General features: G+C 38.3%; 1 pseudogene; it reads right to left on the reverse strand.

Annotated features, from left to right (window-relative positions):
* Nucleotides 1-5,805: 5,805 nt before the first annotated feature.
* LOC110565707 (vomeronasal type-1 receptor 4-like) lies at nucleotides 5,806-6,847 on the reverse strand (annotated as a pseudogene).
* Between the last annotated feature and the right edge of the window lie 1,195 nt (nucleotides 6,848-8,042).

Below are 8,042 nucleotides of genomic sequence, written 5' to 3' on the forward strand. Positions count from 1 at the left end.
GGTCACCCTTGGAATGTAAAGTAAATAAACTGAAATTTAAAAAAAAAAAAAAAAAAGAACAAAAAATAGATCTAGTATGTAATGGAAAGCACAACAGTCATACTTTCCCGGTTTATGTTTCTGAACAATTCAATATTGACGAAAATAAACTTATTTTTAGTTAGTAGAAAAACAGAAATCCTATACCTTGTCATCACAGAATAATGAATAGAGCTGTAATCCTAGAATATTCTTAACAGGAAAAACACAAGTAAGAGAAAGTGAACCAACAGACCTACCATCTTATTTGACTAGGTACCCTCATTGCCTCCTTGTTTCCTAACAACCCTTTCATGTTTTATGAACATTTCAGAACAATGTCCTTTTCCACAAAAATCAGCTCTTGTCTTTATTAGAAAATGTGACTCATCCCACTAAAAGTCATAGGCTTAAAAATCTAAATATCTTCCCTGGAATCTTTGTATATCTCCAGGTCATTTTATTCTTAGACTATACATTGCATTCACTATAGGCTTCTTGGAAAATTTATCTTTGTTTATGTCAGCTCCTACAGCTAAGACTCAGGGGTTATTGCAGAAAAAGGATGTAAAGTTTGTAAGACTTAATGTAATGGGAAGTTTGCCTTGAGATTCTGTCTCCTAGAAATGTCAGGCTACACCCATGAAGTCTCATTACTGTGGCTGCCTAACAAGACCTAGACAACAGCACCAATGGATGATGACATAGAAGGGGGAAAGCTTGCAAGGTCTCAAGCCCTAGACAAAATACTATGAACTGGGGAATGCTGAGAGGAGAAATGTGCTTCCCCAGTGATGAACACACCGATTGTTTATTCAACACAAAGTTGTCAGTGCTGAGATCATATACATACAGGTAACATGGACTAAGCAGGTTGTATTTATGTATTTAGAAAAACAAATAGGTAAAGTGACAGAGGAAGGGAAAGAGAGACCATGAATTTAAGAGAGTAAATGGATGCATAGAACTGGTTGGAGGGAGAAAAGGAAAGGGGAAAATGATGTGATGCGATTATAATAAAATTTTGTGTGCATATAAGTATGTTACGTATATTTGTGGAGTCCAGAAACAAGCATCAGGTATCTCCTGCAATTATGTTGCACCTTATTTTAAAACTTTTATTTTACATGTATGTATGAGTGCCTACAAGTGTGTGTGTGTGTGTACTGCTGTCATGCTTGACACATGCAAAAGCCAATTAAGAGTTACAGGAATTTGGAAACTGTCATGTGTATGATAGGAATACCAGGTCCTTTGCAAGAGAAGCCAGCATTCTTGATCACTGAACCATCTCTCCATCCCCACATTTTTTCACCTTTGGCTATTTATAGTATGTGTAATTTTTCTGACACATTGCGAAGTGGATAGTACACATAACCTACATGCTTATGTATCCACATATATTCCTATCATCTACCTATATGTGTCTGTATAGAGATACACACATCACAGATCAACTTTTTTGTAAACAACCAACCATATGTGAATTGTTTCCTATTCTGAGAATGTAATTGAATAAGAATTATCTAAAAGCTTAAAATTAACATGTTGGTGATAATGTCAGGATAATGTTCTGTTCTTAAGGGAGCAGAAAGAAGCTCACAGTGTGCACTTATGTTTACCAGCTACCAACTGGGATGATACATAAGACCCAAAAATGTTTGAAAGATACGTGTAACAGCAGACAGATGTTTATTAGGAGAAGGATAGTGTTGGTAGCTCTGAATGTGATAGAGGATCTGGAGGTCCTGTCATGTGTTGCATTTTCTGCTTGTGTCTGTACAAAAGGAACTGGCCCAAAGCATGAGTCCCACCCACAGGACAACAGGGAGCAACAGTTTTGCTACAAGTAGCAGTGTACCAGTTTTGTCAAAACGAACAGCAGAACAGTATCCATACAGAACAGTATTCAGACTGTCATATTTCTATTGCCCTGTTTTCTATTTCACAATTGCATTTATAACAGAAAATGTCTATAAAGAGGCATAGATGAGCCAATGTACCTGTGATATTTTTCTTTAAGCTGTGCCCACCAGTCAGTACTGGGTTGATGTTGATGCTTTGGAAGACAGACACTGAGAGAGCAGGTACTTCCAAAAGAGACACCCCTGCCCTTTCTGTGGAGATAGAAAGGCAGTTTGCAAACAAAGTCACTGAAATAAATAAATAATTTAAAGCTGCCCTTGTCTGGGATACCCCATTACATAGGAATGTCAAGAAGTTAGCTGTAATTAAGTACATCAGATCTGTGGGCTTCAGCCTGCATGCCATACTGTAGTAAAGAGATAATGAGAGAGGAGAGCTCTATCCACAGTCTGTACAAAGAAAATCATTTCAGCGGCTACTTCATTTGACCACCTTAGTGTCATTTTTCTACATTTTTCTAAAATCAAGGTGACTGAAAGGGAAGGATGAAACATGGACTGCAGGCCCCAATCACTTAAAAGCCCGGTATTTCCTGGCTACAGGTATTCTCAGTTGGGATATTTCTGTTCACTTTTTGTTCTCCTAAAAAGCTCCTGGGAGTAGAGGGGAGCTGCTGTTCCTAACATGGACTCTACTGCCTGCTTTTGGATCACTTCCCCCTGGCAGCGCTGCCTGCCGCCTCATCCCCTCAGGTGAGGCTGTGCTCAGTCCTGATATGCCATGATATGCTGGGGAAGGTTGATACAATTGATGGGGGTTCCCATTTTCTGGGGGGAATTAGGGAAAGAGGGGACTGGGAGGAGAGGAGGGAAGGGGTACCCTTCAGATGTAAAGTAAGTAAGCCGAAATTTAAAAAAAAAAAAAAAGCAGAAGCTGCTGCTGCTCTTAGGAGAGGAGTTCCCATCAATGCCTGAGTTGAAGCAGCCAGTCGGAGTTCAGAGGAACTAGAAAGGTTGAGCTTTTGCAGCATTAAGTCTCACAGGTTGAATACAGTCTCAGCGTAGATTATACAGAGAATGGGAGCTTCCAGGACTAGGCGTAGGTTAGCAGATAAAGACTTACCACCTCCAAGACAACAGTTACATCAAGCAAATAAAAGTTTTTACATCTGGTGCCCATAAAAGGAAAATTTACATCTGGAGCTCACAGTTACACCAGGAGAATAAAAAAGTTTGACACGTTGTAAATTCCAGTATATATGTTCACACTTTTTAATATACTAGACTTTAAATGACTGTCTCCCAAAATGGGAAGGAAAAAAAAAGACCCAAGGTGGGAGTGATGCAAAAATAAGAAACATTGCCCTTTAAAACCATCAAGGAGAGACTAGTGAGGAACGAAAGAAAGATGGAGAATAGTGGAGACGGGGAGAAAGCAGAGGACAGTGTGGAGGCTCTGCTCCAGAATCTGAACTGCTTTTTTGTTAGGTAAGGCAAAAATTTGAGGTGACAAGCAAAAATTGGTCATGGGGATAATACAAGTATCCATATACTATTACACCAAGGACGGTACATAGACTGACCTTACTTAGGACTAAACTTAGCACTCTCTTTCCTAAATCTATACTAGATAGAATAAATCTATCTTATAACTTTGTTTGCAGAAGGAAATTATTAAAATCACTTTGTGTATCCTAATATTTTGCCTGCATGAACGTAAATACACCATGCAGTCAATACCTGAGGAGACCAGAAAAGGGCATGGGAGATGAGGGAACTGGAGTTACAGATGATCATGAGCTGCTGGAAACCAAATCTAGATCTATGCAACAGCAGCCACTGCTCCTCACTACTGAGTCATCTCTACAGCCCTGACATCATTTGTCTTTTAATTGTTATAAGCAGCAGCCTTTATACTCCTTGAGCAGTACAGCTGAGGGTTCTTAGCAACCTTTCATGATAGAACATGAAAGCCACTAAACTGTGTCTCACCCAGAGAAGCAGCTGCTAGCAACTGATAGCTAGTAAGAACAGTCACTTCCTTCTAAGGATGTGGCTTATAGTGAGTTAAGCATGCCCCCATGGAAAGCCACACATCCAAGAGTATATGGGTAGCAAAAAAATGGACTTAATTGGTTTAAGATAAAAGGAACTGGGAAACATGATCAAAATACAAATATATAAGATTCTCAAAGAACTACTAAATATGAGAAAGTCTTCAGAATATATTGAATATATTGCCCACTTAAAAGCAGAACTTAAGTCATTACTAACATATATTACAATTTCATTCTGAATGCTGCACTAATATAAATTTAAAAGGTATACATTGCTGTGTTAGGAGGAAGTGAAGAACATCTTAAAACAGGAAAATATCTTCAATAAAGGAAAAGGTAACTATGCAAGGTAACATGTCCTGTGATATTTTGTTAAAATGAAAGCCTTTCCAGGGTAGAAATCCAGATGTTCTCTCTGCGGGCTGTTTGGCTCTACATCTGAAATCCAAATGAGTATAAATTATTTTCAGGGTGTAATTTCATGACAGTCTGTAAGGGCTGTTTGGCTTTACATCTGAAATCCAAATGGGTGTAAAGGTATGGCCCTTTAAGTGCAGCTGCACTTAAATACCAAGGATAAATCCACATCAGTACCATCATATACTTTGGAAGGCACACAGACACTTAACGGTTCTCCAATTTGAAAACAGTCACATACTGTGTGGATCTGTTTCTATTGTCAAAATCAAATGCCTGATTCTGAGAACTTTATGGGGAAAGGTAGCATTTTTCATAAGAGCATCTTCACAACCATGTTGCCATAATGACAAAAAAAAAAAAAATTCAGAAGAGCTTATACAGCACACAGGGATCAAAAGGGAAGTGAAACACAATTGTCTTGCAGCAAATTGTTGTGAAATTTTATGCAAACCAGGGGACCAACATTAATCCCATCCAGAGGATATTATTCTGGGACATAATCACCACCTACTCTTCACCTCAAAAAAGGTTGCACCAAACCACTATCTTTATTCTGGTGACAAGGTTTTAACAAATGTAACTTTCTGGAGAAACTCAAATCATGTCTCAGCCTCAGCACATGAGCTTCAACAGAGGATTTTATGTGGTTTAATTCTGTAACCAATATGGGAAAGTATAGGAAAAAAGCACATGGAATTTTCGAAGCCAACGGTAAAAAAAATAACTTCACACTGAATGATATAATTTACATAAATTGAAAAGTGAGAAGCCAGTCTATGTCGTGAGATGTCAGTAGTTCACATCCTTAGTATTCTTACGGAGGTACTCTGACTTTTCAGTATTCATTTGCAATGTAAGAGAGGCATGCAGAATTGAGTTAATGCATTTTGATCAAGGCATGTCTGACTTGGGCATGGACATTTTAAATTTGCTTAGTGCTTACCAAATGCACACACCATTTCAGGAAAAATACCAGACCTATTTGCATGATTCACAGAGAACCTGGGTTCAATTTCCAGTACCCACAAGGCAGCTTTTATCTAGTTCCAGGGGATCCAGTACCCTCTTCTGGACTCCTCAGACAGCAATCACAAATGTGGTGCGCAGATACACATACAGACAAAACATCCATGTACATAAAATAAGGAGGTGTTTTAATGTTGTTTGTTGTGGTTATGAATAGTATTCTTTTGAAGTCTAAAATTTATACGCTTTTTTCCTTTGAAATGTGTATATTTTCCTCCTGATTTTCACAAGATATTTATATATGGAAAATAAACATGATCTAAGTGAATACATGCTCATGTGTTTATGCACAGAAGTACACATCCATGTATTCCTATACATGCACATTTAACATGCGAGTTTCTTTGTAGAAGTTACCACTCAGATGATAAGATTCCTTATATATTGGGCTTAAACGTCTGTAGATGTGACTATAAACAAATGTAAATTCTTCTAACTTTATTTCTATTTTATGAAATTAGGGGGGCAATTTTTTATTCTTTATTTAGATACAGCACAGCCTGGATGAACTGGAACGATGTCTCAAGATCAGAAAGGGGCTGAGACAGGAAAAACACATGGAGAATACTCCAGTGGCATTCACTATCAACTGACCAGGATTAAGCAAAAAAAATAAATAAATGGTAAAAAGGGAGGACAGTGTGTAAAGGCAAACAAAGGTGCTTACCAGGAGAAGGATGGTTTGGGTAGCTCTGGTCTCAGGGGAGGATCTCGAGGAGACATTGGTCCTGCCCATATGCTGCATCCTCTGCTTGTGCCTGTGCAGAATGAGAACCATGGAGCTGCTGGCCCATAACATGAGCACCATGCACATAGCATCAGGAAGGGTCATGTAGATCACATGCAATATTTCACCAGTTTCCTCCCAAGGAAAAGACCAGCATTCCAGATCCTTTAGATGAGTAATGTTTGCATTGTACAAACTACCAGTCATGTGTGCAAGTATATCAGTGTTTACCAGGAAGTTACCAGGAAGGACAGGATCCAGGTCAAGTATATGAAGGGAATAATAAATTGGGGGGCTTTAATTTTAATTTCTGTCCACCTGGAATGCCTTGGTCTGATGGTGATGGCCTGGAAGACACTTGATAAGCAGGTACTGCCAAATGATACACCTCTGCCCACTCTGTATAGGTAGAAAAGCAGCTTGTACCCAGAATCGCTGGGGCAACATTTGACACCCAAAGCTGCCATTGTCTGGGGCACTCCTTTACAGAAGAGAGTTAAGAAGTTGGCTAAAGTTAAATGCATCAGAATCAAGTTCATGGCCTTTAGTTGATGCTCCTTCAAGTAAAGCGAGAGATAATTGTACACAATTATGGAATTGCCTGAAACTCCAGCCAAAGTTTGTATTAAGAAGATGATTCCTACAGCCACGTCTCTGTCCCTCATCCTGTAAGTTGTTGATTTCTGAGCCCGGGAATCCTGCATAGGAAGATGAGGCATGGGCTTCAGGTACATCACTTATCACCCAACACTCTCCATCTAGTCATTCTGGACTTCTTGTTAACTTACTTATACACTGTAGTTTATTACATCATTTTGTTTTATTTTAAATTAGCATTACATGAATTTTCCCTTTACTTCCTTTAGTCCCAGTCCCTCCTATGTTCCTGCCTCCTCACTCTCGAGTTGATAGCTTCTTTCTCTTTATTATTGTTACACACATACATAAATGCATATTGTATATAAAATTACATAAAAATAGCCTGAGTCAATTTTTATTATTTGTGTGTATAAAGTTTTAGGGCGGGAGGGAGGGAGGGACTGGGAGGGAATGAGGGATCGGGACACGGCTGGGATACAGAGTTAATAAAATGTAACTGATAAAAAAAATTAAAAAAAAGATAAAAGCAAATTCCAACATTAAAAAAAAAAAAAAGTTTTAGGGCTGACCACTTTGTATTGGGTAATCAATAAGGGATTATGCCTGGGAACAGTTATCTCAGTACCTGTGGCTTAAACATGGAAGAGGGAGTAGAAAGATTGTAAGAGCCAGGAAGAAACATTCTGTTCTCAAATTAGCTGCATAAACAAATCTATAATAATGGCAATGTCAATAAATGTTGTAATGTGGAATGTGAAATTTTTCACAGGATCCTACTCCTAGACAAAGAACTATAAATGGCTAATAACATATGCTATAACTTATAAAGTATTTGCAGTGAACAAATTCTGGCTATATGTTGACCTTTTCCTAAGATGTTGTGTACGAATATTTGGAAAAGAGTTGAACAGGGAGTGCCTAAGTGTTTCTAAATTCAAGCTTGGTAAAGGATAAAGTACCAACAAGGAAGTAGCTGTGTGTTAACAGAGAGTGCATGTATTCAACAGGCCTTCACAACACTAGTTACTTGAGTTACATTAGGAAGTGTATTTAAAAGCAGGGTGTGGAAGGTACAAGCAGGTGGAAATCTATGAACTTCAGGCTAGCATGAACTACACAATGAGTTCCAGGCCAGCCAGAGCTAAGAGCTACACACTGAGCTACACATTTTAAAATTATGTATTCAGTTTGCTTTTAGTAATTTCTGATTATTCTTTTAATGGAATTTTTCGGTAAAAAAGCATCCATTTGCTTGTGAATATTAATTGTATAAGCCAGTATCATTTAAGATTGATCACTGAAAATTTTGATCATATTCATCATCCATGG

Source organism: Meriones unguiculatus, chromosome 14 (genome assembly GCF_030254825.1).
Source record: "Meriones unguiculatus strain TT.TT164.6M chromosome 14, Bangor_MerUng_6.1, whole genome shotgun sequence".
In the NCBI taxonomy this organism is placed as follows: domain Eukaryota; kingdom Metazoa; phylum Chordata; class Mammalia; order Rodentia; family Muridae; genus Meriones; species Meriones unguiculatus.